Source organism: Dioscorea cayenensis, chromosome 16 (genome assembly GCF_009730915.1).
Source record: "Dioscorea cayenensis subsp. rotundata cultivar TDr96_F1 chromosome 16, TDr96_F1_v2_PseudoChromosome.rev07_lg8_w22 25.fasta, whole genome shotgun sequence".
Taxonomy (NCBI): Eukaryota; Viridiplantae; Streptophyta; class Magnoliopsida; order Dioscoreales; family Dioscoreaceae; genus Dioscorea; species Dioscorea cayenensis.
In genome coordinates, this window is record NC_052486.1 from 5,797,939 (window position 1) to 5,806,244 (window position 8,306).

The window sequence follows — 8,306 nt, forward strand, 5'->3', positions numbered from 1 at the left end:
CACAGTTTAATGGATTAGAAGATGAGGATCTTAACAACCATATTGAGAATTTTCTTGAAGTGTGCAACATGCTAAAAATTAATGGGGTTCCAGATGATGCAATTCTCTTGAGGGCTTTCCCATTCTCATTAAAAGGAAGAGCCAAATAGTAGCTTCATTCATTGCCAAGAGCTTCAATCATAACATGGAATGAAATGGTAGAAGCTTTCCTTGCAAGGTATTTCCCTCCGAGAAAATTGACAAAGCTTAGAAATGAGATTTCTTCATATATTCAGATAGCGATAGAATTGTTTTATGTGACATGGGAACGATTCAATGACCTTTTGCGAAAGTGTCCTCAACATGAGTTTTCTGAATGGATGATCATTCACACATTCTACATTGGGTTGAATCTAAGCACTAAACAACTCCTTGATGAAGCCGTAGGAGGAACATTAGGAAACAAGACACCAGAAGAGGACCGACAGCTGACTAAAGAAATGGCCTTGAACAGCTATCAATGGAATGCAAGAGAGAAGATCAAGTGATCGGTATTCACAGATTGATGCTGTTACATCCTTGGCTGTCCAAGTAAAGGCATTAAGCAAGAAATTAGACACTCTAACCTCACCAAGAGTGCCCACTATCACAAGTTATGATGGTTGTGGGGGCTCACACATTTCAGTAGATTATCCTATCTTAATTGCTACTTCAGCCCCAATTGAACAAGTTGACTTTGTGGGAAATTCGGGAAGAGGATAAGGCAATCCATATAGCAATACCTACAACCAATGGTGGAGGAACCACCCAAATCTTTCATTGAGTAACCAACGACAGCAAAAACCTACTGCCCCAGTAAGATTTCAGTAAGCTCCTTCCATTGCCGGAGAGAGTTTCAGAGTTGGAGAAGGTTTTGGCAAAGTTCATTCAGTCAGTCAACACTAGATTTCAGAAAGTTAAGGCAACACTCCACAATCACACCACTTCGCTACATAATTTAGAGAACCAAGTGGGGCAAATAGCGAAGTCTTTAGCAGAGAGACCTCAAGGAAGCTTGCCAAGCAATACCAAGACCAATCTGCAGGAGCATATGAAGGTGATCAATTTGAGGAGTGGTCGAGAACTTGAAGAAAATCTTCTTGTTGATACAAATTCTAAAATTCTCCAATGAAAATCCCCCACTGAGAAAACTACTAAAATTCCTCAAAAAAAGCCAAGGAATAAGGTGCAAAACAAGGGGATGGGGAGAGTTGTATCACCCCTTTCTTATGCTCCATAAATTCCTTATCAAACATGTTTGAAAAAGGACCAAATTTATGAGCAAAACAGAAAATTTATGTTTCTATTCAAGCAGTTGCACATTAACATCCTGTTTGTGGAGGCATTATCTAAAATTATGCCTCAGTACACAAGTTTTTGAAGGACCTCTTGACTAACAAGAGGAAAATGGAGGAAAATGTGGCTGTAGTGCTGGATGGAAATTAATCGGCATTGCTTCAAAAAAATTTGCCAAACAAGATGAAAGATACAAGAAGCTTCATCATTCCATGTGTAATTAGAGGTTTGGGCAAAGAAAAGGCTTTAGCTAATTCGGGAGCCAACATTAATCTACTATCATACATATTGTTTCAAAAATTGAGGTTAGGAGATCCAAGGACAACCCAAATGACGTTATAGTTAGCCAATCATTCAGTCCGTCATCCAAGAGATATAGTTGAAGATGTTATAGTAAATGTTAACAAGTATATTTTTCCTATAGATTTTGTGGTACTCAATGTTGATGAGGATGTGGTGGTCCCATTGATTTTAAGGAAGACCATTCCTATGAACTTCCAAGGCACTCATTGACATGGATGGAGGCAAGATGACACTATACATAGGAGTAGAGAAGATCTCATACCGTCTCGCCGAAGCAATGAAGCATTCTCTTGATGTTGATGGTGCATGCTATTTCTTAGATGTTAATGACGAGATTGCTAATGAGTATATGCAGGAATTTCTACATCCGGACCTATATAAAGAATGGCCGGACATTGACAAGGAGGAGATAAGTAAGCATGGAGAACAAGTTTCCAAAGGTCTCTCATCGCATGAAGAGGTCAAGGTGTCACCATAGAAAGCATCCCAACATACTTGGGGATGAGCACACACAAGTCGAGAATGGCACTCCCTCATTCGGTAACTTGTTTAGTCAATTCTCCTTGAATGTGCAGAAATTTTGTCCCTCATGTGTGCAAGTTGCCAAGAAGGAGATTTTCCATCTCCATGAGCCACCGTGAGGTAAGGGCAGGTACGTCATGCTTAGTGATGTAAAAAAAGTGCTTCTTAGTAGGCAACCTAAGCTTTTAGTAGTTTTCTAGCTTAGTTTTAAATTTCCACAATAATAATTGTGCATGAGTGGTAACCCTTATAATTTTTAGATGGTGTTGAGTTTTTCACATGACAAAGAATAAATGATTAAGGTTTTTAAATGATTTACTTATACTTCTTTGAGAAAAACAATAACTATATATCATTGAAATAAGGGAAAAGTACAAAAAAACCCATGTGGTTACTGAGTTTTGCAAAATAAGGAATGAGAATTTTTTCTGGTCCTATGATATGTGGTTTCCCAAATTTGCAAAAAAAGGGAAAAACTATCGACGGTGTTAACTTTTCTACTTTTGATAGGGGCAAAATTGTCCATTCATCTAAAAAATCACTATGTGGCATAAAAAAACATATTTTTCAATATGATTTTGTTTAATTTTGGAATTTAATTTTTTTTGTTTAGTGGAATTTTGGAAGAGGCAAATAAACTTAAAATATATATATTTTTTATGTCATATAAGTTGATTTTTAAATGAAATAACAAATTTGCCCCTATGAGTTAACACCGTTAATGCCTTGATAATGGTTTGTCCACATGCACGCGTGGATTTATTCAAGCTGACTTTGTTTGATGGTTTACTTGCAGGTGTGGCACCCATGACCAAGAAGGTTGCTCAAAAATGTGCTCACTAAGATCAGGAGCCCACTCCACCACCAGATATAGAATTCACTAAACCTGAACATTAGCAAAGGTTCAAGCGTCTCCAACAATTGAAGTTTTGACAGTCTTGATAAATTGGTTGGGACACACTTGGGGGATTGGGCTTGCTAATGAGGTTCGAGAGCTTGTTGATGTGGGGGGGTTGGGTTCAACTGCTCACTATCCGTGATCCTGTTCAGCGAGATATTACGCTTGAGGTCCTTTTCTCATTCGTATTTGATCGTACGGATACTGATTTTGACAAGGAGGACACCATTCATTTTTGAGCTCTTGGTTAGCTCCTTAGTCTTTCTTTGACTTAGTTTGCAGTCATTCTGGGCTTGTACGATGAGGATTACATTGGCACAAAGGAGTATGTACAGCTCAGACTGACTATCCTACAGGCCTTACTCCGAGCAGAGTTTTTTGTGACTTGTGTGGTGACCACCAGTTTGTCCCTAGCCATTGCAAAGGCTCTTTGCTTTCATGACTAGCACACATGTATATCCATGCTATTCTTAGTAGGTTAGTGACAGGTCATGCTGATTGTACAACCGCAGTTAGCCAGTTGGATCTACTTTATCTCCATTCCATGACTCAAAGAGAGCCCTTTCATCATGGGTATATTGTGGCTGATTGTCTTCATCACCAGAGCTAATATTTACATATAGGGCCACTTTTTTTCGGACTTAGATCTTTCAGCTCTGATAAGTGCTTGTGTGATAAGAATGCAAAGTGTTCTTTCCTTACAATGAGTATTATTTTTATCAAGTTTAAGCGCTAATACATGTGTATTTGTGTTTTTTTGTGCATGTAGGGTTGTGAAGCTATGTTTGAGAAAAGAAGCCAAAGTAGATTGTGTACGCACTATTTGGTGGAATCTTAGAAGAAACAACGTGAACACACAAGTGGGGCTCTAAGATATGTGAATGTGTGGCAACCTCCATGTATTCAAGCCATTGCTATGAGTTGGAGCGGCACGAAGGCAGTCACATATTGATAAGTGCTTGTGTGATATGAATGCGAAGCGTTCATTCCTTATGTTGAGCATTACTTTTCTCAGGTTTTTACATTAATATGTGTGTTTTTATGTTACTTTTACGCAGGTAGGGTTGTGAGGCCGAGTATGAAGGAAATAGGCCAATGTGGATCATAATGCACCTATTTTGGAGGAGATCTTGCTAAGGTTCAAACAAGAAGACATAGGATAGGTGTGAGATGCTAGAGTGTGTGCCAACCTCCTCGCATTCGAGTGAGTACATCCATTTGGAGGGGCACAAAGGCAATCACACTCGAGCATTCTGTCTTATGCATACAAGAACAGGAGCTCCACCAACATATATATCATTGAAGAAGCAAGTTATTCACGACGTAAACGTGTGCTCGTTTGCATTATCCCGATGAAAGTATGGAATTCGGAAGTTATTCAGGTCGAAGACTGTAGCAGAGCAATGTAGCGACAATGTACCAGTTACTGTAGCAGCACTGTTCACATCCGGCCGAGAAATCAGAGAAACAGAGATTCCACACGGGCGTGTGGAAATTATCCACACCCGTGTGGAAATTCAACACGGGCACGTGTATCGTCCACGCCCGTGGAGTTGCCCGATTCCCGCCCTATTTAAAGCCGATTCTGCCCCGATTTAGGTATTCTTTTCTCCATCTTTTCCCCAACTTGCGAGAGGGCTTCGGCTAGGTTTTCGAGGGGTATTGGCCAAGGTTTTGGAGAGGTTCTATGGCTCCGACATTGTGATTCCATTAGGAAGAAGATTGGTAAGGGAGCTTCGATCGAGGCGTATCCTATACCGGACGAAGTAATCCTTGGACGACGAGTAGAGTACTTTCCACAAGACCATCGACATGACCATCGAGGGGGTTTCTTTATGGATTCATTGCTTTTACATTCGATTTCTTTGATTGTACTTAGCTCTATGGAGAGCTAAACCCCTAGTGGGTACTTGGGTGATGGTAAACCCTAGGATGTATTCGTTTCATTGAACTTCTTTATTATGCTTTCAATAAATTGATGTTTATTGTGAGTTCCAACCTTGAATGCTTGATTGTATGAACATTTCCCCTAGAGTGACACTAGGGTTGAGAGTTCCTGTTGGTAACCTTGTGAGTGAGTGACACACCACAAGCATTAGATAAAGCTAGGTTGGAGAGGGTTGAGAGGGTGAGTTGAGAGGTACAGGAGCGTCCCCTTTCCCCTCCGACGTGATAGATTCTACCTCCGTTCCTTGAGTTCTTTGCGGCCATAATAGAGTGAATGGTCTAACGGATGAACCTCCACTGGGGCCTAGTTGCACGTGCAATGGAGTAAAGCGTGGGGGTGATCTTAGTATGTAGGGCTTTATTGTGGCTAGGGACCTTCCACCTGGACCAAAGGGTTAGGTCTAAATCTAGGAAGAGATTTATCACTTGGAATCCCTAGAGCTTATTGCAACTCTATGCGAGTGCGCGGTGTTGAGATTGTTCGATTTCTCCTCCGGGACATGTATAGAGTTAGGCATAGTTGACCTTAGATTTGGGACTATGTATGTAAGGATTTCCACGACTCACCATTGCATTGATTAGGAAGCATAATAGAGAGTTCTTGCACTTGAAGTGATTATCCTAGCTGAAGCATCACCCGAGTACCCCATCTTTATCGATTGCCTTGCCTCCTCCTTACTTTTGCTCTCTTACTTGTTGCTTTTAATTTCTGAGAATTGAATCATTACCACACTTATCATTGTTGATACTCCACATAGCTAAGAATCGAATTAAATGTCTTTAATCCCTACTCCCTGTGGATTCGACCCCGCTCATCCGGGATTATTACTTCGACAAACCCGTGTACTTGCGGGATATAAGCAAGGGGACCTTGTCACATATGCGTATACCAACTTGTGCAATGATAGCAAGATCTTCACCAATGAAACCGTTTATTGGGTGAGCTTTCGTCAGCACCGATCTGGTCAGGTGTGCCCCAGGTTTGACGAGGGGACCTTTGAAAAAGACGCGGTCGATCCACAAGACCTTTGACACGAACACAAGGGGTTTTCATTCATGGATTGCATCTCTTTACTTTTGATTTCGTTATCTATTGTCTTTTGCTCCATAGAGAGCTAAACCCCTAGTGGATACTTGGGTATTTGTGAACCCTAGGATATATTCGTTTCATTGAATCTCTTTATTCTGCTTTAAATTAATTGATGTTTATTGTGAGTTCTAATCTTGTAGGCTTGATTGTTTGAATACTCCCCTAGAGTGACACTAGGGTTGAGAGTACTTGTTGGTAACTCTTGTGAGTGAGTGACACACCACGAGAGTTAGACAAAGCTAGATTGGAGAGGATTGAGAGGGTGAGTTGAGAGGTAGCGGAGCATCCCCTTTCCCTTCTGGTGTGATCTATCCTATCTCCACGTTCCAAGAGTTCTTTGTGGCCATTGTAGAGTGAATGGGCTAAGGGATGGCCTTCCGCTGGGGCTTAGTTACGAGTGCAACGGAGTGAAGCGTTGAAGTGATTTTGGCACCTAGGGCTTAATTGTGGTTAGGCACCGTCCACCTAGACCAAAGGGTTGGGTCTTTACTAGGAATAGGGGTTATCACTTGGAATCCCTATAACTCATTGCAATTCTATACGAGTGCGAGGTTGAGAGGTTATTCAATTTCTCCTCCGGGACATGTATAGACTTAGGCATGGTTGACCTTAGATTTGGCACCATGTATTAAAGGATCTCCACGACTCAGTAATGCATTAGTTAGAAAGCATAATAGGTTGTTTTTGCACTTGAAACGATTGTCCTTGGTGGAACAATATCCGGGTACCCCATTTATCGTCGATTGCCTCCCCTATCTTTTACTTGCGCCTCCTTTATCTTTTCTTATTTTCGTTTGCATTGAGTTTGTTTTCACATCACTTTCAATATATTTTCATTCTAGTTAAATAACAATCTTGGTGGTTCTATGCACTATTCCCTGTGGATTCGACTACCCTCTCACCGGGGTATTATTACTTCGACGCCCGTGCACTTGTGGTTTACACGCATATTCGGTCGTGTCAGGCTCCTTTTCAAGATGGGCCTTCTTTGTTCGATTCGAAGGGAGGAGAGGATCAGTACCTCCGCACCTTTGGGACTAGTTACTCTTCGTCTGATGGGTAATGTGAAAGCACACTATTTCATGTGGATATGCACTAGTGGAGCCATCATCTAAGGATTCTGAGGATGATGGGCCTGCTTACGCTGCAGATGCACTACCTGAGGTAAAGCCGATGGACAGAGAGATAGTTACAGCAGCACTGAGAGAATCATCCGATCCTGGCCGATCTTCTACTAGAGTTCACGAGCATCTGGCTAAACTTGAGGCTGTTGTGGCCATTATCCTCGAGAACCAGGCTCGAATTCTCGAGTACCTTGATAGCATACAACAGACTTTAGATGAATATATCGCCTCTGACTCACCAGCACTGGACCCCGATACTTGAGGCATCCCACTCGTGTAACTTTCTTTTATTTTCTTACGCTTTTATTTCTGTCATTAATATTTTGTGGACTTGTATACATAGAAAGGCTTTGTCTTCTGAGAGTCATTGATAACTGTCTAAATGTATGTGTTTTATCATACTATTTTATACGCTTAGCATGTATTTCATTAAGAATTGATGCATATTTTGTACTTAATTGTGTGTTATTTGCTTTACAGGACATGGAGAAGCCCCGGAAAACACGAGGACGTAATTAGGGACGTAAAAAGAAGAAAAATAGGTTTTTATAGTACTATAGCATATTATAGTAGCATATATTATAGTTAGAGCCTATAGTATATCGCTATGGTTGGGGGCACTGTAGCACATGCATGTTTTTTGGGACAAAAAGTTTTGCCTAGGTCATGCGGCCTCCATACAGGGCCTCATAAAAGTCGTATGGACCCTGGTATGCCGTGAATCATCAATGTTTTCGGCATAATACGCTGTCCATATGGCCCCCATACGGCCCATATCACCCGGGGATATAAAAACAAGTTTCTAGGGCTGGAAAAGAGAGCTTTAGCCACCGTTTGGGAGATTAGAATAATCAAGAAATGAAGAGATCTTTGGATGCAAAGTTGAAGGTCTAGAGAAGGTTTCAAGGGTTTTATCACACAAGGGGGAGACCCACTACCAAAGAAGGAAGGATTCTTAAGACCGGGAAGTGGCCATCAGCTAGGGGAAGCATTATTTGGCAATTCTTGGATGGCGGAAGTTTCATTCAGCCCGATCTCCATCTCTTTCTTTATCATTTTGCCTAAGGAGTGTCATCTATGAACTCTTATTGTGTTTTGCTTTACATTC

General features: G+C 41.2%; 1 non-coding gene across 1 annotated transcript; it reads right to left on the bottom strand.

Annotated features, from left to right (window-relative positions):
• Positions 1-242: 242 nt before the first annotated feature.
• LOC120279704 lies at positions 243-349 on the bottom strand. The gene has a single exon (XR_005542010.1). It is a non-coding gene; the product is annotated as a small nucleolar RNA R71 (small nucleolar RNA).
• Between the last annotated feature and the right edge of the window lie 7,957 nt (positions 350-8,306).